The sequence below is a fragment of the Rhinolophus sinicus genome, linkage group LG09, assembly GCF_036562045.2.
Source record: "Rhinolophus sinicus isolate RSC01 linkage group LG09, ASM3656204v1, whole genome shotgun sequence".
NCBI classification, from domain to species: Eukaryota; Metazoa; Chordata; class Mammalia; order Chiroptera; family Rhinolophidae; genus Rhinolophus; species Rhinolophus sinicus.
In genome coordinates this window covers 20,403,724-20,428,028 of record NC_133758.1, presented here as the reverse complement: position 1 = coordinate 20,428,028, position 24,305 = coordinate 20,403,724, and the positions used below count along the sequence as shown (strand labels likewise).

Below are 24,305 nucleotides of genomic sequence, written 5' to 3'. Positions count from 1 at the left end.
CCATTCCACTTCTGGGTGTACAACTGAAAGGATTTGGTTATAAAGAGATATTTGCAAACCCATGTTCATAGCAGCAGTATTCCCAATAGCCCAAAGCAACTCAAGTGTCTATCGATGGATGAATGAATGATAAGCAAAATGTAGTATATACATACAATGGAATACTATTCAGCCTTCAAAAAGAAGGGAATTCTGACAACATGCTAGAACACAGATGGCCCTGAGGACACTATTCTCGCTGGGAGGTCACAGTGATGTCCAAGAGAGGACTCAATCTGGAGCAGCAGGAACAGGGTTCTTATCTTCGCACAAGAAAGAATTCAAGAGTGAGATAATGCAGGAAACCAAAAGTGATTTACTGAAAATGAAAGTACACACTTGAGAGGGAAGTGTGGGTGAACTCAGAGAATGAGTCATACGAGAAAGTCACAATCAGGGGTTTTTATTCCTCCTGGGGTGGGAATTGGTGACAACCCATTGACATGGTTCGTTCATCTCCTACCCGAGTGGGACCCTCCATTTGCAGCTTTTTCTTCGTTATTTGGTTCCTCTAGAACTGTCCTGGTGTCAGGTGCATAATGGGAGTCCGAGGAGCTGCAATGTAAATGAGATTATAATGACATTATAATTAGCTAAACAAAAGGACCTGGTCATAGGTAACCAGCCTTGCTCGATGAACCTGGTGCTTGTTTTTCTCCAGCTGCAGGTACTGCACATAGTCATTTGTTACTTGGGTAACCAGGGACGCATCTCACACCCTGGAGGGGGTTGGCAATTTCCTAGGCTCCCTATCCTGCCTCACTTTGCGAAGCAAAACAAGCCAGTCACATACAGGACAAATACTGTGTGATTCCACGTATATGAACCCCCTGGAGTAGTTAAATCCATGAGCTAAAAAGTGGAATGGTGGTTGTGAGGAGCTGGGGGGAGGAGGAAATGGAGCGTAGTGGGTACAGAGCTTCAGTTTTGCAAAATGAAGAGTTCCGTGAATGAATAGTGGTGATGGTAGCACAACAATTCTGCGTGTACTTACTAGTACCACTGAATTGTATACTTAAAATTGTTTAGATGGCAAAATTTGTTATGTGTACTTTGCCACAATATTTTTTTAATAATAGTAAAAAAAAAAAAAAAGCCCTATAATTTCATGACCGAAGTTTTCTTATACCTAGGAAATGGGAATATACCAGGTGGAAGGAGATTATAGGGAATAGAGAAGTGACAGTGAGGAAAACCTGGGATGTGCTTTGGTGGAAACGAATGTCTGCCATAACTGACAGGTGGACCGCTCAGAATGTACTTGCATTTCTCAGTATCCCTGGAGCTAATTCCACAGCCGACTGGCTTCACGAAGCACAGCATAGGTTAAGACCTGTGTTTGGATAAGTACAGCTTCCAGAGCTAGCTCCTGCCTAAGAAGCTGGTATTTGAAAATTACAACTCAATTGAGAGCAGAAGAGTTCACTGGTGTTGGCTTAGTCATTATATTACAAGGTGATTATTAGTCTGCTCAGGCAAAAAAGATTGTATTTGAGGATTTTAAGTAGCCTAGGACTAAAACTCCTCCCAACACACACACACACACACACACACACACACACACACACACACACACACACCAAAACAAAAAACAAAACAAAAAACCACCTGTAAATTAATGACATTTTCTACCAATTACAGAAGCCCTCCAGTGCCTATAAGGTTGTCATGGCAACATGCCCACTGAAAGAGTATGTTTGATAAGGCCTGAAATAAAGTATGTATAACAGAAAGGTAGTATTTCATATCTTATCTCTATGTCAGACCAAATTTGTTTTCTAGGGGGACAAGCAAACTGTCGCCAGCCTGCTCCCCTCTCTTCTGTGACCCATCCAAGGTTCCAGACTGGCTGACCACTTCTGCTGCTGCCCTGCAGGGAGAAGGGCTGCCCCAACATCTTGCCACACTGCTCCTGTCCCCTGAGATGGTCTCCCACTCAACGCCTGCCAAAAGGCATCTTTTTGTTGTTGTTTACCTGAAAACCTCCTCTGCTACCTTCTCCCAGCAGGCTTCCCTGACTAATTGGCAACTCAGTGGTCTCTAGACCAGAGTCTGTGTTATGCAGGGTCTTAGCTCCCGCTCCCTGAACAAGGACGCAGGACATGATCAGGCCAAAGAGGAACACCCACGGAGCCATAGGTAGGGGAGTCACACCACTATAGTCTCGCTGGCAGCTGGGCTGGAGACACAGAAAGCAGGATCCACACAACACGCAATCGGCCGTCCGCTGCTCTGCCAGCCAACCAACCAACCAACCCCTTGCTAACTGCAATCCGCGCTTGCCAGCCACCATCCGTTGCTAGAGTAGCCACGGCAGTTATATTAGTGGCCAATGGCTCACTGATTACAGCTGATGACCATTTACTTCCCGAGCCAGCACCTTTCTATGTGAGGCCGAGAGCATGGAAATTGCACTCCTGGCTCTGTCCCCACAGTCTACTTAATAACTCTGCCCAGCCCAGATCTTATAGAAATTCATCAAAAAATACAGTAGAGCCCCTGTTTTGGTTGAAGATGGCACAAAATAAATTCAAGAGCTTATTATACACTTTATCAAACTTAGTCACTGCTCTGAACCACACTATTACTGGTGACGCATTCCAGAAAAGTTGCTTGCAAAGCAAACTTTTGTCCATCAGATCTGCTGTTGAATACCCCAGCGGAGCTGCTATTTAAAGAAACTATGGTTACTCTTTTTGTACGAGGGATAATCATCTCATAAAGTCTTTTGTGTCAACTCCTATTTTCAGAGACTAGGTATATTTTAGCATTTAAAAAGCTGTGTCAAGTTCTCCGTGGGAAGAGTAGAGTATAAACAAGTTTGATCATCAATATTGTCACCACAGACGAAGTGGTGGGGGTGTGCATGTGAGTGAGAGAGGGACAGAATGTCAGCTCCTAGGGTACAGGAGGGACTGCTCCTTACTCCCCAGGTTCCGCTGAACCCCCAGAGGCCATGCATGAGGATTACTGTGAGTTTGGGTCAGGCTGGAGTGGACACACCTTCTGGGTACACTGCACTGGGTCTGAATTACCGCTCAGAAACAAAATCTGACTGTACCCACGTCCGCCCGAAAGTATGAACGGGTCAGATTTTCCTTCAACGTCCAATACAGCCTATCCCCAGTGCAACAACAACAATAATAACCAAAAAATAAAAGCTAACCTTTTATGAGCCTTTACAATGTGCTAAGTGCTTCACACACACGATCTCATTTAATCTGCGTAACAACCTACCAAGGTGGGCATCATTATTTCCCCATTTGATAGAGGACTTGAAGCACAGAGCACTTAAGTTGCCCACGGCAGTCTCCTGGTTATAAAAGGTGACGGCAAGATTCAAATCCTGGTCTGTGACTCTCCGGGAGTCCAGGCTCAAGCCAGCTCCACATTACTAACTCTCTGGACTTCCTGCCTTCTCCTTCCCTCTGCTCACCTGCCCTCCCACTTGCTAATGCCCATGTATGAACACCTGGGGAAAGGCCCCTCCCGGTCCCCTTCCCAAGTACATCACACTCAGGCTGCAAAGCCTGGCTCAGGCTCCACTTTTCCAGTAATACTTTCCCGGCCACTCCTGCTGTCCATCGAGACTCCCCTTTCCCTGAGCAATCACTCTGTGTTATATATACATCCAGCATGTTTGGGATGTTAATTTTACATTGCCGTTCTGTTTAAAATGTGTCTGTCTTCTCTTCTGACCTAAACTGTGAGGTCCCGGAGCCTAGATTAATGTACATTTCTGTGTGCTTGTCATTCATGCTACCTAACTTAGAGCAAGCACATGATGCGTACTTAATAAATACAAGGGTAAAAAAAAAAAAAAAGAGGTCATTTAACTGATTTTTCAAATAGTGTCTATAAAGACTTTTTAATAACACAGAAAATGTGTGTTCTTAACTTTATTAAGTGACTAACGCTGGATGTACAATGCATAACCAATGCTGCAATGCTGTCTCAACTATTACAATTATAATAATAAATCACTAGTTTAAAATACAAAAACTAAAAACTACTAGGGTAATAAACACGTCAAAAAAGGAACGAAACCTCACTCAGAGTTAGCTGACTGCATCATTATTTCCTGCAATCATTTTATTATTAACACATGGGAGAATGGGACAAACATTCGAAATCCAGAGCCCCAGGTGGGTGTGTCCCAAATGAGCTCCTGGGGTGTTAGAAGACAATATTGTGGTATTTATTGATATTCACTTTTATGTTAAATATAGGCAAAAAAATAAACTTCCCCAAGAGCAAAAGGACTTTTGCCTCGTTAATTCATAAAAATTTTAAAAATATTTAAAAATACTTATTTCATCTTTAGACCACTATCATTCAAAATGTCTATTTTGGTAAATGTAATTAATAGATAGATGATAGATAAATGGCAAACATATATTATAAATGTAGATCAAAACATTTTTTTGACTGATGAGTTATATGAATAAAAATCACTCTCCTATGGCCTAGAATCATTTGGGGGCATCTGACATATGCAAACAAATGCACAGGCATCTCTGAAGTCTCAATTTTAAAGAAAATAAACCACCCAATTATAAATGCATCAGTGAGGAAGACAGGTGTTTCCTGCAGGTAGAAGACAGGTGTAGGCTGGGGGCTTAGAGAACGTGGATCCTGATATTTGAGAACGAGTCGGCCTGGTTCAGCTCAGTGGCTCTGAGGTCCACAGCCCAGTGTGGACCACCACCTACTGGCTGGCTGTGTGTCCCTGGGCAAGTTACGTCACCCCTCCTAGCTTCAGTTGCTTCGACTGTAAAAGTTGCTGGGTCCACTAAATGAGACAAAGCACAGAAAGTGTTTCACTTGTTGCCTGGCAAACAGTAATTGCTCAATTCATAGATTAGCTATTGTTCTTTGAAAAGGGGATTTAGAAGCTGTGGAAGGTTCATGACCAAATTATTTTTGCAGCCATTTTAGAATAAGATTGAGGAGAGGAGTTATAGCTAGTTGAAGAGGAAGACATCTAGGATAGGAACGGAAAGGCATCTTCAGGAGGGGCACGGATTGGAATGGTTGCAAGTCGTTACTCTGCACTTCCTCTTTCAGGCTGTCCTATGTGTGAGTCTTTGGGTTACAAAGACCAGAAACCCACTCAAGCTAGCTCAAGTCAAAGGAATTACTATAAAGATACAGAGATATCAAGAACCTAAGAGCACCTTGTGACTGAGAATTGGAAAGTTGGGAACTGACACTGCTCTAGACTCCTCTCTCTCTCCTTCTCCCTCCTTTCCCCCTTCTCCTCCCTCCTCTGTTTATTCATCTGGCACCTGGCCCACCCAGGCCACAAGCCCCTCTCCTCTACCCCACTTGCTGAGGATCAGTCACCAATGAGCAGAAGTCTCTCAGACTTTTCCTGCAAATTCTTGCAGGAGGGAATCTGATTGGCTCAGTTCATGTGATAGAGCCAGGGACACTTAAGTCCTAGCCTATAGCCAATGACCTGGAATCCCTTGGATCAGGTGTCTAGCCCTGTCCCTGTTCCAGGGTGAGGGTGGCACAGTTTCTCTAGAGTGTACCTTGACAATGAAACTTGTCTCTTGCAGAGATGTGGGGGTGTATCTTTGCCCAGGTCCTCATCATGCCCAAGGCCATCTATGGATGAGGCACTCATGCCACTGAGTGGTGAGGTCTGACCTTGAACTCTCAGGAACTTGACTTCACTTACTGTCCTTGAATCTTGCAAGATAAAATCTGTTTTTCTCCTGTTCCTTCACGGACTTCAGGGCTTTGTTTAATGAATATTACAAACCCTTCCTGCTCTGCTAGAATTAAACAGCTTAAAATTCATGCTTTGGCTGCTTGATTTTATAGCTTCTTTTTACCAGTTGGATAGTAAACTTCTTGAAGGGAAAATTTCAAGTTGGGAAATAATTTTAGAGATTTCAGAGTGTAACCCTCCCATTTTACAAGTATGAAAACTGAGACCCAAAGGGAGGAAATATCACACACAGGGTAGGGTCATGTGTGACCTGGAACCCATTTCACACAGTTCCCCATGGTGCATTGCAATGCTTTATGCATAGCATGCTCCCAATAAAATATCTGTTGGTTTATTCTTACTTAGCTTTTGCTTTCCTTCAGCTCATCATTCTCTATCGATGTCCCTTCCTCCACCACCAGCTTCAACCCTAGAGGATCGCTTTCCACCTGCCTTTCAGGCGTTGGTCTTTGGGGTTGTGTAGTGGAAGCTGAGATGAGGCCTGGGTGAAATTTAACCTGGTTCTATCAAGGCATTATCTCTCTAGGCCAACACCACAGTAACAGAGCATAGACACTAGACAGGTAACTTCCTTCCTTCTGTGGGGTCAGTGGTCACCAAACTGATGCCTGATAAGCCCACTCTCTAGTGCACCTGAAGACACTACTTTTGCAATGCCTCCCAGCCCGATGCTACAAAAGAGGGATTTAGACCACTGCTGACCTTCTCCTTGTGGAAAGTTATCATATAAATGGATCCAGTTCTGCTTTCCTCCTAGAAGCCTTCTCTGACCATTCCAGCTTTCTAGGAACCCTTTGTTCATTTAAAAATCACCCTTACAGTGTAGCACTTGGTCAGTTTTCCTATAATCTCCTGGGTGCCATCCTGGTCTCCTCAGCTCCTGAAGGCAGATAACTTCTCTCCCAGTACTCTGGTGGGTTCCCACTAGGCCTGCAATAATTGTGTTGACTGGCGGAGGAAAGGCTGGTAGGAGGAAGGAGAAGGAACAGGAAGAAAGGAGAAATGTATCTTTTGCTAGTATTTTAGCAAAGTATGGATTAGGAAAAGCAACTGCTTAAAACAGAGAAACATTCTGGCATTTAATTTCTCCGTTATGTAGTGATAAATCAGACAAAGCAACTCTTGGCAACTCAAATCTTGACACTGAAATTAAAACAATTCATGAACTGACACTGAAATTAAAACAATTTCAGTGTCAGTTCATGAATTCAGCACCCTGCCACTCTTCCCACCCCAGCCTGCATGCGGGTGGGGCACACGATCAATTACAGAGGAGAGAAGAAAGGACACTGCATGAGGAACAGAGGAAGCCCCAGGCCTCCCACATGGGGAAACTTGCATCTGAGGGAGCCACAGAGAATTCCCCTCAAAGGTCCCCATTCCAGCCAGGAATCCCCATCATGAGAGGCCATTTCAGAAAGCTCTTGATAAGAATACCAAGACATAGAAGTTGGAGGAGAGAACGAAAATACTATCCGGTCTTACGTTAGTGAAGGTATTAGACTGGAGGGAAAACAGAGAGCCAGCCTCTGAGGATCTGGAGAGCAGGAGGTAAATTTTAATAGGGCAGCAGGGTGTGGAGGGGAAGAGCATAACCCCTGTCAGCTGGTGAGGGTTCAGAGCTGGGACAGCAGGAGGTGAGGACTAGAGCTGGGCAAAGCTTCCCTGACAACAAACCTAACCTCACACATGAAGATGAGTCACCCCCAGGTATCCTCCCTGCAGCACCAGTTCTGCAGGCCTGACTCTGCAGAAAGGAAAGTTCAGGGATCATTCATTCTCCTGTCCCAGAAAGACCCCGGGACAAGGAAAGGAATTGACCATCACTGAGCATTTGCCATGTGACAGAGCCAGTGTATTTGCATTATTGCCATTGGTTCTCACAAAGCCAAGAAAAGGTGTTGACTAAGCTGCCCAAGGTCATCCTTGTGGAGGTTAGGTAAGCTGCCCAAAGTCACAGGTCCGGGAATCTGGGATGCTGACCCTCAGTCTGTGCTGTCCCCACTGGCGTACTCACCCCAGGCATACCCCAAAGAGAGGCAAGTCCTCCCCACAGATGTTTTGCATTCTGCTCCTCTCTCAGCCTCTCCTAACCTCTGGGGATGAATCCTGCTCTCACCTCTGGGGGTGTTATTGAAAGCAAAAGCAAAACTAAGACCCAGACAATTCCATTCTTGTTTCCTGGCAGGTGGCATGCCTCTCACATAATGTGCAAACAGCATTGACAGCAAAAGGTTAGGTAAGTGGGAATCTGCTGAGGGGATAGATTCGGGTACTATTGTTTCATATTTTGTAAACCCAGAAAACCATTCAGATGTTAAAGCATTAAAGTAACACATTGCAGAGCCAATGAGGCATAGGTTCTAAGAGGGCAAACCAGTGGGAAGAGTCATGTATGCTTAAATATGTTCCTTTGGGGTTAGGGGGACCGGGCCTGGCACCCAGACAGCTGGCTTCCAGTACCCACTCTGCCTCGTACCAATGCATGGCTGTGGGCCTGCTGCCTCCCTCTAGAAGGGAAGGGATGACATGCCCACATGCCCTTTGGTACAAGAATCAAATGAGCTGCTCTATAGGACAGGACTGGATACTTTCCTTCCATGGTTTGGCTCATGCTGAGCCTCAAGACTGGAACACAAACTCTCCACACAAAATGAAATCCCACCCATCCTTCAAGGCCCACTTCATGACCCACCTCTAGTGAGAAGCTGTCCCAGACTCCTTCTGCCCTCTAGACTCACCCTCCACCACGTCCCCTCATCAATCTGCTCCTTCTTTCTTGACAAATTGCTGGGACCTTCAAAATTCATTGTCTTCTCTCTCATCTGGAGCCTTTGTACCCTGTAGCCTTAGTCAGATGCCTACTGCTTCCTTTGCTTTTGTTAAAAACCTCCTCCAGGAAGCCTTCCCTGACCCTCTCCCACCCCCATTCACCCGCCATCCTGGTTGGCTGCTACATCTGAGGGTTCCCTAGCACTTTATGCTTATCCCTGTGTTAAGCGTTGACTTATCCTCCATACTTGCATTTACTGTAGTCCTTACACTAGACTTTAAGCTTGAGGGCAGGGACTGAGGGTCTTACTTGTCTTGGCATTCCCAGACACGTTCCGTCTGTAGAAACTAATCACCAAATGTTCTCTGAATTAATAAATGGATTTCTACGGCAGTTATACTGTGTCACAAAGTTCCTCTGATGAGTTTATAACCCCCTTGCTTGGAGGGGTATACAGCATTGCACATTTCTCCTGTGCCAAGCTCTGGGCTGGGCACCTAGTAGGTACTCTGAAAACATTAGTGCTCTGACTAAGTGATTTACTAAATTTTCCATTGCATTATTCTTCCAGCCACCACGTCCCCTGTCCCAGCCCACAGCATGGCCAATGGAAAATTAATTGGTTGCAAAGTGCATATCTAATTACAACATCCCGCCCCTGCAACAGAGATGTTCAAATGTTAATTATAACATATGCATCTCAATAACAGACGGTAGCATTTAATGCAGCATTAATAATGCCACTTGGGCCGGCCAGTGCATGCACAAAGCTCCCTGTTATCTGCCATTAGGACAGACTTTACACTTAAAGCACCGAAGTCCTCATCCTTAAAGCATTCCTGCCCCTAAAACCGAACTGTTCCCTGCTAGCCTGGACCGCGCCTAAGCCCTCAGTTTTGCCAACGCAGAGGTCCCCACCCAGGGCCGCAAAAGCGTCATGGGGGAGGAAGCGTTGGGCGCAGGTTTCGGTGCAGCTAGACAGGGATGTCTCTGGTGCTCAGGCGGCATCCCCAGAGTCCTCGCAGCGCCGCGCTCTCCAAGGCCCGCCATCCCCGGAAAGAAAGGCGAACTACATTACCCAGCAGGCTTCCCGCGGTCCTCTTTCCTTTCAAGTCTTTGCACGTGGCCGGAGGGGAGGGCGGGGCCTGGACGTCACTCTCCTACATTCTCTTTCCCTGTGCCAGGGCAGGGATATATTTTTTTTTCCTTCCTCTACTCCCTCCCCCTCCACCCGCCCCTCCCTCCCTCATTCCCTTCCCTCCCTCCCTCCCTCCTCTCTCGGCTAGGTTTGTGCGCTGGGGCGCCCGAGCCCCTCCGCAGCCGGGACGCGCGGAACTCGCGCCAGGAGTCGGATCTCCCGAGCCTCCTCCCTCCCTTCCCTTTCCCTGCCCCCTTCCCCCACCCCGGACTCGGGCTCGGAGCAGCGGCCAAAGGAACCCCGAGGTGAGCATCCCCCCCGTCCGCCCCCCTCTTTTAGTCACCTCAGCTTGCCGATAGATTCGGGGACCCAGGAGGTGGGCTGCGTGACGAGCGCTTGCTTATAGATAAATCTGGGAAAACCGCCCCAAACAATTAGCCCCTTCCTCTTCCCCTTCCCTGCGCCGGGGGTAGCCAGGCACCCGCGCTCATCCACGGTGCCCCTCTCTGTCGAGGACCGCACTCCACCATCTCGCTCCTGCCGAGGTTTGCCCCTTCCCTGTCGGGTGCCCCGCCCCGTGGGGAACCGTAGCCCTGGAGCTCTGGTGGGGAGGAGGGTTCTGGGGGCTCACGGCTGGAGCCGGGCTGGCGTTTTTGCCGCGCTGTGTAGCGGCTGTCATGTGCCGGGTTCTGACCGGGGGGAGGAAGAGAGCGAGCGTGATTCCTCTCCCTTTTGTTTTGAAGCCAGCATTTGCTGCATCTAGCAGTTGGTTTAGTAGCAGCCAAACTTGCAGCTGTCTGACCGCGCTCCGCCGAGGTAGGGAGCGCAGCTCCCGGTGGCCGCTCCCGGCAGGAGGCCGCTGCCCTTGTGGCTACAGGAGGGACCCCGAGAGAGTGTCTCCACGCCGCCCCTCCCTCCTCTGGTGATTGATTGTGTCTGTGGCAGCAGCCGTGTTTAAGTGTGTGCGCGTCGGTCCCCGCGGGTTCGAGGATGTCTGTCGTCTAGACAGGCTGCACACCCTCCCTCTGTCCCCGGTGAGCCCGCGGGCCGCGGGGGGCGCGGGGGATGGGAGCAGAGGAGGGAACCTAATCGATGGATCCATTGCGGTCGCAGCTTTGGACATTCCCCACGGTGGTGATTCTGTTAGCTTTAAAATATGTATATTATTATTCCTGTCGCCGCGGTGGAATTGGGCCTGGGGAATAGATCCGCCCGGCGGAGCGGGGGTTAAGTTGACCGGCTCTGAAAAGCTGGGCTCGCGGTGGCGAGTGACCCGAACGGGGGCGGGGTGGGCTCCGGCTCGGGTTCTTCTGGACGAAGAGCAGGTGACTGTCCCGGACGGCGGTTGTGGGGGAGGGCGGGCAGGGGGCGGTGGCTCGGTCTGCGGCGGAGGTCTGGGGCGCCGAAGGGCCTGGTGCCGAGCCTGAGTGTTTCTGGAGGAGGTGTCCCAGGGACCGCGCGTCTGAGTTGGGTATGTCTCTCCTTTGACGTTGAAAGGCCAGCGGGGGCCCGAGCCCCTCATCGGGGCGGCGTTGGCTGTTTGGTTTCCTGGAGTTTGCAGGGTTGGGGTTGGGGGGCAGCCGTGAGCAGGGAGAGGGTGCGGCGTGTAAAGGAGAAGGATGGCTGACGGCGCCGTGTGTGTCCCCACCCCCAGGAGTGAGGCGTCGCCTCCCCCGCCCAGCTGTTTGTGTGTGTACACACCGCTCCGGCATGTGTGTGGGGCGGGGACCGCAGACCGCAGCGTAGTGGGGCCGCGCGTGGGCCGCGATTCCCGTGGAGATCGGTACAGCCCCTTGGTGATCCCAGTTGGGCTCGTAGTCCTGTGTGCGTGTCGGTGCGCCAGCGCCCGGGTTACTTGGAGAGGGGGTCGTGTGGTTCTGGGCCCGCGGATACCCTAGGGTTGCGTGTGCGCTGGGTTCGCGAAGTAGTCCCGGGTCGGCGGTGCGTTAGATACCCGACGTCCCTCTCTCCGTGTCCCCGAAGTCCCCAGACCCCGCGGACTGGTCGCCTACTCCGCGGCGCTGGGGGGGAAGATCTGGCCCGGCTGGAAGGAGCCGCGGGCGCGCGCGTGTCGCCCGCCCCCCTCCCCGCCCCACGCTCGGATTGACCCCTGCGGGAGGCACTCCGTGGGTGCGCATGCCCGCGTCCGCCGCTGCCTTCAAAGACCCTGAAAGGAATCAGCGAGCTCTTCGCCCGCCTCCCAATTCTCTGTCCTGGAGACATTGCGGGCCAAAGGCTGCGGGGCAGTCCCAGCCCGGGCCCAGCACTGTGCTGCAGCTCGCGCGGCTGCCGGGTGCCAGGTCGGCCGCAAGCTTTGGCCGGCTCCGCCCGCTCGGCCCTCGGGCTCTGCTGTCGGGGGATTATCTCCCCGGCTAGGGGCCCGCACGCTAAGGGTGGAAGCCGCTTGAGCTGCCTGCTCCGCGGCGGCTGCAGGCTCCGGTGGGTGAAAGTGACACAGCAAGAGCGCCGCCGCCGCCTCCTCCCGAACTACAGCAAAGAGGAAGGAGCCGCCCAGAGGGCGGGGAGGGGCCGCAGGCTGTCCGACCCTGGTCCTCCAGCCCAGCGCCGGGTCTGCGCCGAAAACCTCAGGAATCCCGGTTCCGAGCATGCTCAGACCGCGCGAGGAAATTGGCTTTCAAGAAAACCTAATTATACGGGAACAAAATGCACAGAACAGACCTCAGAAGATGTCCATTCCCTCACGGGATGCACTGACATTGCCTGAGGAAACTCCATTTGAGTATTTGAAACAGGAATTGATTTACACACAGATCACCTCGTCTGTTGTGTCAAGTGGCTGTCCTGGATAATGTATACATGGAGGCAGTCATTTTATAACGCATTCTTGGGTACAATGTCACCAGTGATTAACATATTGCTAGAATAATAACATGTTTGTATGACTTTAAAGGACAATTCTCTACCCCGCTTGTATCATTGCGTTTAGTAAGAGGGTTCTGTGAAGTGGGGGGTATTAACCCCATTTTACAGAAGAGTACAATGGAGCTCAAAAAGTGCCATGACTTGCCTAAGGTCTCTCGGTGGGAGAAGGGCTATTCTCCCCGTCTCTTGTGATTTCTTTTCTCGAGAAATAGAATAGTGGCCACTCCGCTTCCCCCGTCGCTTTTGATACCCCAGGAAGAACTGAACCTGAGAAAAGGGATAAATTGCACTGCTAATTATTGTCAAAACTCTTTTAACTTGCTACCAGTCCTATGATAATGGCCACTAAAGAACAGAAGTCTGCATTGCTCATCTGAAAATTTGATGTTTATGAAAGGTTATCAGCTTTGATACATCAAGTATATTCCAGAATCATACCTACATGTAATAAATGCATGTGCTATACATATTTACGTAGTACATACCTATGCTTATATGAGTGTGTTATGGAGTCTTTATGGGGTCCAAGGTTTACTCTTTGGTTACTGGTTTCAAAACAATTGGATTTAGAGTGTGGACCCCTGAGAAACCATCCCAGGTGATACTCCCTGCCCCCCTCTATCTCCAGGGATGTGGAAGCCCCAAAAGAGTTCCTAAATGCCCCAGATTTTGTGTACATGTAGGTTCTCAGACACAGCTTGCAGGGTTATTAGGTTTGGCCAACTAATCAACCATTTATTCCCAAATATGTACTGAGCACCTACCTGTTTGTATAGCTTGAAGTGCATACAAAGAAAATTTAACACACAGTCCCGGCTTGCCAAAAAACATATTCTAGCTGTGCAGATTTTAAGTCCAGCAAATGTTTATTGAGCACCTACCTTAGGCTAGATACCCTCCTGTGTTTGGGGCACAGTACAAAGATGGTATAGCAGAAACAGCAAAGTTATAATGCAATAAAACCAATGATTCAGACCCTGTAGGAGGGAACAAATCATAAATATTTTAGAGCATTCACTCTGGCTTGTTGTCAGTTTCACATCTGTTGGTTGCAAGGGCCACGAAGTGCCAGTTCCTATCCTAGAGCAAACGCAGAAGGAAGTAACGGGAAGAAGACCCTAATGTCCCTGTAACCCCGGACTTCAGCTGTTTGGAACCTCCCAGGTGGGCTCAGAGGTACTGTCTATTCTTCTGTAGAAGTCAGGCTGCGAGTGGGAAATGACCCTGAAGCCACCTGACAGGTCACTCTGCTGAGTAGTGAGGAACTGACAAGTTCTCCATGGTCCTGCTCTGCTGGGCTGTGGTAGGCCATCATCAGTGATAGGCTGTGGCTTTAGACAAGGTCTCACTCAGGCCCTTCCTGGGTTTGGTTTCTGGCTTACAGGTCTGTGGAGATGTTTTAGGGGTTCGCTTTTTCTCTATTCATTCCCAAACTCACTTTTGAAATCCCTGACACTGTCCTCCAATTTCTTCTCAGTTGCAGGGTCCGCTACCCTTGTTTTAAGGTTCTCTTGTTTGCAGTTCAGATCATGAAGGAAGAAGCAGGAGGTGGTGGTTAGGATGGAGAGAAAATCCTGGGCCCAGATAGAGAACAGGAGGCACAAACAGACGGGCAAATCGCAGTTTTTGGGAATTCTCCAAACACGATGGCATTGCTGCATAGCTTACCCAATAAGGTGGCAGCCCCTCTTGATGTTCTTTTGGGGGGATCCTCTGCTTCTGGGCCTCACTGCTGACTCACTGGTCACTTGAGCTCAGCTACTCACGTTCAGGCTTTTGCGTTTCTGCCCTCCTGCCTCATCCTGCATGCGGTCTAATTTAGAACAGTGCTGTGATGGTGGCCTCCTCCCTGAATTATCACCGCGCTGTCTACTGACATCTGACTCTTATTTCTGAAATAAACCTGAGCCAGAACTGTGCTTCAGAACAGGACGAGAACACACCCATCCCCAGATCCTAGGCACCCAGAGCTGGGAAGGCCTTGTGGATGAGCTGATCCCCATGTGAGGACCTCGAGACGCAGAGGGGTGAAACCACAGGCTCAAAGTGGCCGGGAGCCCTTGTCAGAGTAGGACAAGAAATCCTAGATTTTGATGCTCTGCAATCTTCTTTATCTATTCCATGATGCTTTCTGGAAAAAGAAAAGAAAAAAAAGAATGGGGTTCTTAGTCCCCAAAGAGTGAGAACTCTACGTCTTGTCCCCTCTCATCTTGTTCCGAGAAAGGCTCTGAAATTCATCTTTGAGCCCTGAGATTGATTTCCTTTGAGATTGGCCTTCCCTGCCCTATCTTTCGTCTTTGGTATCCAGGAATCTGGGAGAGGTGGTGGGTTTTGGGGCCTCCAGCACTCTTAAGTTTGGTATGTGGCTTTCCAACGCCATAGCAGGGTCGTTTGGTACTTCCTGAAAGTGTTTGCAAAGCTGTTATATATGTGCATTTTTCTAGGAAGAGGAACCACAGATTTAATTTGATTCTCCCCTGACTCAAGTGAGGACAAAAAACGGCCGGAGGGGGGTGTGTCGTGGAGTTGGGGAGGGGGCTGATCAGCACTGGAGACTATTATAATACCCGACATCTGATTTGGCTTTCCCCTCTGCAAAGCAGTTCACACACTGATCTTGTCTGCTTTTTACAATAGCCCTGTGAGACTGTTGTCATTATTCCCATTTTGCAGACGAGGAAACTGAGCTTCTGTGGTTAGTAACGTGCCCAAGTCACAAGTGAGTAGTAGAGCGGGGTTCTGAGCCCAGGTCTTCAGGCTTCAGATCGCCGCCCCGTGCCAAGGCAGCCCACTGTGTCACATCATCATTGCTGTTTTGTGGGTGGAGGGCCTCAAACTTTCAAAGCTTCTTTATGTCCACTGTTGGCTCATATCGCACCACAGAACCAGACCCAAGTGCTAATTTACCCAGGGGGTGGGATGGATAAAGAACAGCAGGTGATAGGTGGACTGGGACCAGTTTGGGATGCTTTCATGGATGAGGTGAATTTGGAAGTAGGTCTGGGGTTTGGTAGACCTGGAGGAGCTTATAGCTGCGGCCGTGGTGCGGAAATGCTAGAGAGGAGGGTGTGTGTGCTTGGGCTGGGGCTGGAGCCCACTAAGGAGGTGTGGTGGGTCGTCCTGTAGCCAGAAGGAGCTTCTGAATAGCGAGTGGGCTCTGTTTCTATGCCTGGTCTGTGCCAGGCCCTGGGGCTACAACAGTGACCATGCACAGCCTCCTGCCTTCAGGGAGCCCGCTGTCTAGCGGGAGAGACAGACTCTTCAACGGTGAACTTCAGTACGGTGTGATAAGCACAGTGGTGGAGAAAGTCCCAAGGCACTTCCAGCACCATGGACAAAGTGGTACCTGGTCTCGCCTCAGATCAGGGAGGGCTTCCAAAGGGAGGCAGTGCAGGCGCTGAATCTGAATGGACGAAAAGGAATTAGACGGAGAGGCGATAGGAGAAGGGCACTGGGGGAAGGAACAGTGTGTGGAAAGGTGTGGAGGCCTGAAGCTATCTGCCCAGGGAAGGGATGGAAGCAGTGAGGTCAGGTCCAGGGGTGGAGAGGCAGACAAGGTTCAGACCTGAGCAGCTCTGTGAGCCTGGCTGAGGACCTTGGCTTTTGGCCAAGGTAGAGCACGGGGGACAGGGCTTTAAGCAGCGTCCAGGCATGCCAGCACGGGTCAGAAAGGAACAGAGTTGCAGCTGGGCGGCCTCTGGGCCGATGAGAAATGACAGGCTCCGTACGGTATCCAGGTCACAGGGAATGAGGCCTAGAACCAGGGCCGTCCATATGGCGATGGGTGAAGGTCATGTATTCAACATATTTGGAGAATAACGTCTGTGGGGATTGCTTAGCTTTGGGGGATAAGGGAGGAGTCCCAGGGCCTCCCAGGGTTCTGACCTCATTGACTTGGTAGACGGCAGCCTTCACTCACCCGTGCACTTCTGGTCAGACTTGCTGGTCAGGTCTGCTGGGGTTGGGGTGAGACGGAGGATTGCATGGAGTTCAATGTTAGATGTGTTGAATTTGAATTGCTGCAGCATAGTCCAATGGCACTGTCTTAGAAGCCTGAGGACGCAGCGTGGGCAGGAGCCACAGTCCTGGAAGTAGGGAAAGGTTTGCTGCTGAGCGGGCCATGGTGGGGGCTGCTGTAGACAATAAGAGGAGACCTTTTCCTCCTATTGTCAGAGAATCCTTTGTCACGCCTGCCGCTGTCATCAGGGAAGCCAGGCAGGGATGCTGTGTCATGCTGGAGGCCCAGCTGGCAGAATCCAGCAACAGCCGAGAGCGAGCTTCAGCTGGAAGCGTGAGAGTGAGTTAGGGCAGAGGCATTTTCATCTGTCACATCCATGAGGAGCACAGCGCTGTCCTAGCCCCTTGGGGTGTGAGTAACGGGAAGGAGAGACGTGGACCCTGCTTCAGAGGAGGAGGCCGTCTAATTGGGAGACAAGATGTGGACATAGGAAGCCACTAAAAAGCTGTAACAACCTGGGCAAACAGTAGAGTGCAAATTAAATGGCAGACTGCTGCGGATACTTCTTTTCCTGCCATACGGCATTTTTATAGAGCGGACGTGTTTTCGGCAGAGCTCCAGTCTTTTCCGTTTTGAATCTGCAGGGCCTAAGGTAGTGCCCGGCACATAGTAGGTGTTCACCCTATGTCTGTGGATCAGCAGGGTTGTGGCCAGAGTTAGTTGTTTGGGGTGGGAGGTCAGCCAGGGAAGGTTCCCATGAACAAGTCCAAAGGGGGTCTCCCAACACCAGTTTATAATATTTTTAGTACCACAGTGGAGTCACAATCTTAAACCTTCCAACTACGAAGTACCTAGAAATGCTGTCTAAAACATAACTAGCATCCTTTCAAAGGCGAGGTGAGCTCATAGGATGTAAGGAAAAACCAGGGGACTCAAAAGTGAGCGTGGACAGGAAGCTTGCACTGACGCTAGGCAAGCCCTGGGGGTGCGGGTGCGGGAAGGGTGGTTACTGGTCTCAGAACCAAAGGGGGTTAAGTGTTGATAACATCTCTGGGGCCAGAGGTGAGACTGGGAATTGAATGGAGAGCCCTGCCTAAAATGGGCCCCTGCCAAGGTTTGCATGCTTGGAGAAAGGATGGGCTAGCCGTTAGCCCTTGGGCACAGAAGGAGGGGAGGGGGAGCTTGTCAGTCTTGGCCTGGATTTGGGGTGGGGAAAAATGTTCCCTGGAAATGTGAAACCTCAGGCCTATTGGGATTCTGGATGTCTACTCACTATACATGGGGAGCTCCCTAAGAGGAGGAATTAGGGAAGAAAGCCTCTGGGGGCCAGGGTCCCCCAGCCTGTGGGCTCTAGGCTCTCAGGAGTGCCAGGAAAATTCTGGGGCTCTTTATCCTTTGCTGACTTGGGTCTCCACCCTGGAGTGATGCAGCAGGACCTGAGTGAGTGAGTAAGTGAGAGTGAGGAGGAGAGAGGCCTGGGTCCAATCTGCACTTGCTCAGGTGCTTCCCATGGCCAGGAGCGTGCTGCTTATGAGGCAGCCCCTTCTCTCACTAGAAGGCTTTTGCCGCTGGGAAGGCTTTCTGTGAGCCTCACCCGCCTCCCAGCCATTTCCACCCATTGCCCCTCAGCTGTTGTGAGAGATGCTTTCCAGGCCTTTCCACCATCCTGCTTGTTTCTGCTAGAAGGACCTTAATTTGTCAAGCTCGTATTCTGTGACAATCCAGCCAACTTCTACCCTAACTTACTTAGCATAGAAGGAGCTTTTGAAGATTAGATGTAAGGCTAGCTGAGCTGGCTGCATAGATGCAGTCTGTGACGTAGAAGTTTTGAGAAGCTTTGGCTCAGTGCTTTGCAGATCACCATGAGAGGAGCGACAGCACGTGCTGCAGGTGCTTTCCTCCAACTCCCAGAATACAGTTCAGCTTGTAAGTAAGTGACTCAGGAATCTGATGTTTACTGAGTGTCTGTTATATACCAGGCACAGTGCTAGGCGTTCTCTGTATGCCTCACTGAGTGAAAGTAACTTCTGTGAGGGCGAGAGCAGGGCAGAGACATGGAAATGCCTAACTGTAGTTATGACAATTGAGCCCTGAAGTTATTCAGAAAGAATGTATGTGGTTCCGTCCCAACTGGGTGGAGCTGACATTCCCCTTGCTCTCCCCTTCTAGGGCCTTCCCCTGGGGTAGCAATGCCAGCATCTCACCACTAGCTGAGCCTCCAACAGGCCTTTGCCATATTCGTGGGGCGTTTGTTGAGATACTTACAATTTTAAATCACAAGATCAAGAAAATGGCCTCCTGGAGAATCCAAACAGGCTGGTGTTCACCGTCCAAGTGTTTTTGAGTGTGTTTCTTGGTGTTGGCCTACAGTGCGCTGGACTCCTGGGGAGCAGAGGTGTCCTGTTCCTTTGCCTCTACAGGATGGTCGGCAGGCATCTGTGGGTTCATCTCTCCATTAGGTGCCATGACAGGTTACAAGGTGCAGGAATTGCCTTTGCAGCGAGGTTGCCTCAGCCCGCTGGAGCCTGGATGTGCTGGCAGGGCTCCGTGGGGAGGGTCAGGGATTCGGGGAAAGCACCCCGTTTCTCCTCTTCTCCCTCCAAAAATTGTTCCTCCTGCTCACATCGTGCTGGTTTGCCTCAATCCTTTTAGCTGAAGACTCTCAGCCCATGAACATTTGGTTCAGTGTAGCGGCTGTTCCTCACACGCCTGATGTGTCAGGCTCTGAACAGCGGAGACGAGTTCTGGTGGACCCGGCAGGACCCCAGGCCCTGCCTTCATCTCGATGGGGAAGACAGGAGGGCCTCATGCTTGTGTCGTGTGGGACTCATTGGGTAAGGAGAAAGAAGAGGGTGCTGCGGCAGCCAGAGGTGACTCCACAATGTTTTTTGTGGGAAAGGAGACACTTTTGAGAGTGAAAAGGGGTGCTATTAATGATGATGTTGGGACACAGATGTAAACTGGGAGTGTCCTGGGCCAATGAGCGCTTATGGCCACGGGTACCAGCGAGGGTATATGCATGTGGGGCACACCTGACACCGTTATCATTTATACAGCAGGATGCACACAGGGGTGAGGGGGTGGGACGCGCCCATGAGAGAAACCAGTGTTGGTTTCCTCATTTTGTCGCGGACCTGGAGAGGAAAGCATGATCGGTGGGGACTGGGGACTCAGAATCCTGGTGGGGATTGTGGGGTTCGGTGTCCAGCGGCAAGGTTCCGTCTTATAGCTCACCATGGTCTCAGCTTTGGGGTTGGAGATGGAAGATTGGAGAGATGAAAACCACTTGAGTTGTAGGATGTTATTGGCCACAAGCAAAAGGACATTGGATAAACAGTGGCTTAAACAAACAAACAAAAAAGGTGTTTATAGACTCCCATAGGTGGAAGTCTGAAGATAGGAGTCCAGGGTTGGTTAATTCAGTGGGTCAGTGACAATTTCAAGGATTCGTTCTCACCTTGTGGGCCACCGTTGGCAGCATGTTGGCCTTTATCCTCAGGCTTGTCCCCTGATGGTCACAGCAAGACTGCCACTGCTCCAGGCAGCACATTCTCATTTAACTGTATCCGAAGGCAGGCGGGAAGGTGGGTTTCTCCTTGTGTCTTAATTTCTCGGGGAGGGAAACGTTTCCCAGAATCTCCTGCTAGAATTTCCATCAAGCCCCACTGAAGAGAAATGGGTCAAAACCTGTGCCTCAGCTCCAGTGGAGTCTAGAAAGCAAGCCTTGGTGTTTTCTGCTGCTTCTGTAGGAAGAGGCGAGCTCTGCTTGCGGGGAAATGCGGAGAGGAATGATGGTTGGGTAAGCAATGATTGACATTTGCCTCACCAAATTTCAGTATTATTTTATTTGTTTGGGGGAGGTGTCAGCTTTATTGAGGTACAGTTCTTTATACCTCATCATAAGTGAGGTTAAAAGAAACCAAACCCATCCCCTGGCCCTAGCCACCAATGATCTGCTTTATTTACCTATAGTTTTACCTTTTCCAGTAATTATTATTTCTTAAATAGCAGGAAATCGTAGGGCATAGGACCCCAGGTGTCCCATGGATGCCTCTTGTGTGGTTTTAATAGGGGGGTTCTATGCCTCCTCCCCTCAGTAGCCCCTCCAATATTCCTGCCGCTGGGGCCAGGCAGAGAACCCCAGTAGGCAGCATTGTCCGGAGGACGGGAGCATATGTGGCTGGTGGCCCCAACAGAAGGACTAGAGGTGTCTGACCGACAGTGGCCGGTCGCGGTCACCGTTGCAGGTGGCCGTGGAGATTGAGAGGAAATGGCTTCTGTGTGCTTGAACACCTTGCATCCTGCAGTCAGTTATCTTCCCCATGCTGACTGGGAACTCTGGCGCTAGGGAACGCAGACCATGGGAAGATGGTGGCGGATTCCACCTTCCCCTCTCCAAACCACCATCCCCTTCATCCGAACAAACAGCCCAGTCCCGGGGAGACCACACAACCCGCTGGGACAAATCCGCCCTCTCCGGGATCTTCCACACGCTGCTCAGATGGTCATTTTGCCCTCCTCTCCCCCGCACCAGCATTTGGTGTGTAAATCGTTAGGGCCCTTAGCACTTGCCATCATTCCTGTCATTCCTTGGATCCTCGCCTGAGCTGTTCTCTGACATTGTAAGCACCTTGAAGATACTATTCTGTCTGAGTCACCGTGGGTTTCCCGTCGGACAGGGCAGTGCGGGCCACAGGATCCATGCTCCATGAAAAAAAACAAAAACATTTTACAGCAAAATGCGTATTTATAGAATGAGGAAGAGCAGCGGCTCATTGAGGACCTCTCTCCAGACTGCAGAGCAGGTCAGTGTGGCCCAGCCCACTGCCCTGGAGGAGGATTTACGGATTTTTACGGATTTGTTGCCTAAAGAGGAAGAAAGGGAATTACTGTGATGTTATGGATTGAATTGTATGCTCCCCAAAAGGCATGTTGAGGTCCTAACCCCCAGAATGTGACTGTTTGGACATGAGGCCCTTAAAGGGGTGATTAAGGTAAAACGAAGTCCAGTAGGTGGGCCCTACGCTGAGATGACTGGTGTTTTTAAAAGAAGAGGAGATGAGGGCAGCAGGGTAGACGCAGACCTGGGGACAACCATGCGATGACACAGCAGGACAGCCATCTGCAAGCCAGGGAGAGAGGTCTTAGGAGAAAACAGCCCTGCTGACACCTTACTCTCAGCCTTCCAGCCTCCAGAACTGCGGGACCATACATTTCTGTTGTTGAGGCCGCCCACTATGCCCAGTATGGATCTTTCATTATGGTAGCCGGGCTACAGATCCACACCGGGGTGACTAAAACCTGAACTCTTCTCTCTGTGAGCTGCTGCGTTTGGACACTGGGGGAGATGTCTGTTAATTCAGGGATTGCACAGGTGGTATTTCTCCTGAAACCCTGGGCAATCCAATAATAACTTTAAAAAAAACCTAACGTTTGTTTTGCAGTATTAAAGTGCTTAGTGAACACGTTATATGTATTATCTTAATTAGCTTTCACAGCCTCTATTTTATAGATGAGACAATAAGGGCACAGAGAAGTTAAGTAATTTACCTTAGGTCATGCAGCTAAGAAGTGGCATATCCCATGTTGCTCCAGTTTTGCCTCTTAACTATCACGCACAGGGATTGATTGACAGGTCCCCTTGTGGTGCTCGGAAAAGGGCACTGGTCTTAGGTCTGCCACTAATGACCTGGTGATCTTGGGCAAGTCACTTCTTCTGCATGTTTTCTTCTCGGTGACCTCAGGAATTGGATGAGTTGATAGTGAAGGTCCCTGCTTGCCGCTTCCTGAGGTTCCCAGTGCCAGTCCTCTGAGGCCTCGGTGAGGAAGAATCCCTGTGACGTCCCCTTCAGCATTTGCCTGCACCTAATGCTGCTGTAGCAGCTGTAGCTCCGCCTGATTTGGTTAGTTGGACCTATGCTTTGGCAGTTTGTGCCTTCCTGATAAGACTGATTTTTTTCAATAAGGTAGAAATTATCCCCACCTTGTGCCAGGCCCTGTTCCAGGTCTTTTAAGGATGTAGGCTTCCAGTTACATCTGCAGAAGGGTGTGGGGAAAGAAAGGGTGGCTGGTGAGTCATATAATGTTTTGTTTTTTTCCCCCCTCTGGGTAATACAAACAAACATGGTTGACTGCAGCTTCATTCATATCAGAGAGAAACCAGCCATAGGGGCAGTGAACCTTGGGAGCCCAGCTTAAGCCGAAGACCTCCTTGTCTTTCGCCTTATTTCCATTTCCCATGAGACCCAGGTGGAGGGCAGGTGGTAGAGAGGGTGGTTCCCGGAGTCCGCAGACTGAAAACAGGGCAGTTTAAGAATAAGAAGGAGGTTGGCTGGGCTCCTTGTGGACACTCTTGGGGACGGGGTTTTTAAACCTCTGGTCGCCCAGCTCTTGCTTTATCCCCACAGGGTTTTAGTGATTTTAGTTACCTCATTAGAGCCGACTTTACTTAATGTATCTGTAATAGATTTCAGAACCAGAAAAGCACTTGAGTGCCAAGTTCTGGTTCCCCAGCCGCCTGCTTATGACCTGCATAGTTCCAGATGCCAAGCTTTCTGGCTCTAGCATTCAGCTAGTTGGCTGGAAAGAGGCCTTTAGCTCACATGGATGAATAGACACCAAGCGCCCCTGATTACTATGGGTGGGTGATTGTCCATTATCACCTTTCATGTTTTTTGTCCTGGTATATCTTGTGAGGTGGCTAGGGAGCTGGCCCGGCTAGTGTGCTTCTTCTGGTGGAGACCTTGGGGCAAGGGAAGCCAGGTGGCTCGGCCAAGGTCACATACCACACTCACCACTGAGAAAATAAGTTAAGAGCTGGTCTCCATTCAGTAACCCCCCTCTCCTGTACCTTAAAGTATGATGCCATATACTACGGAGAGCATAGGCTGATTTTCAGTTGAATATCTATGAACTTGTAAAAAATTTAAAGCCATGTATCCATTTCAGTGTGCATTCAAGACAAAAATTGCGTTTTCGTTATTGCTTAGTAGGGAGCTAAGTTTAATAAAAAGGCAATACCAAGTCAATAATATTCCAACGTTACCCAGGTATGACAGACATCTCCAAAGGGGTGAATTGGGGGAAATGCAGCATAAGCAAGTTTAGGTTGGGCTGATGGCACTGGGAGCATTTTGAATAATACATGTCCAATTTCAGCCCAAGGCTACCTCTTTTCATGTAACAAACGCGGGTTCCTAAATTTTTTTTTTTACCTAAAACTTTTATACATATGATTGTAATTGAATTCTCAAAAGATGGTCATTCCTTAAGGACAACCTTAGTAAATATTTTTATAAAGCAAAGAATCCTTTTATATAGTCTCCCGTTTCTTTCAAAAGCACCTGTTTTGCAAATTTAGACTTTTACACAGTAACTTCTGTTCTCCAGGATTTTGATAACCAGAAACGTCTTAATTGGCACCTGAATAACTTCAATACAATAACGGTCCATATGTTTGTTAGAAAGGTCATCTTACCATCCAATGAGCTCCCATAAAGAGTGGTCTATTGGGCATCAATTCTCCAACCAATGGGAAATACTCTTGTCTAAAGTTAATCACTAAGGGGTACATTTTAGAGCTAACTCTTTCTGTAGCAGTAAACCTGACAAAGTTTTGCTTCTCAAATTCAGTAATTTAGGAGAGTTTTGTTGAAGTTGAGACAACTACTGGTAACACTGGACTCAACATTATAAGCCAGAATGTTCCATATTAGCAGCGATGGTGGCCATCTTTCCTGAACCCCAAATCAGGATGTACATTTGAATATTTGGA

The 24,305-nt window shown here is 49.5% G+C and overlaps 1 protein-coding gene and 1 long non-coding RNA gene across 8 annotated transcripts in view; one reads left to right on the top strand and one right to left on the bottom strand.

Annotated features, from left to right (window-relative positions):
• Window positions 1-341: 341 nt before the first annotated feature.
• On the bottom strand, window positions 342-10,520 carry LOC109441190 (uncharacterized). The gene is made up of 3 exons (XR_002136618.2): window positions 10,034-10,520; window positions 9,631-9,727; window positions 342-594 (listed from the first exon to the last, which is right to left on the bottom strand). It is a non-coding gene; the product is annotated as an uncharacterized LOC109441190 (long non-coding RNA).
• CTIF (cap binding complex dependent translation initiation factor) overlaps window positions 9,797-24,305 on the top strand; it is a 259,305-nt gene continuing 244,796 nt past the window's right edge. For 3 of the 7 annotated variants that reach the window (XM_019721364.2, XM_019721357.2, XM_019721333.2), the window contains exon 1: window positions 9,797-9,995. The gene's annotated coding sequence lies outside the window, so the exon portion shown is untranslated. Of the gene's footprint in view, window positions 9,996-10,587; window positions 10,725-11,079; window positions 11,162-24,305 lie in introns of those variants that run through there. The other 4 variants (XM_019721372.2, XM_019721340.2, XM_074340002.1 and 1 more) reach the window with 4 other exon arrangements.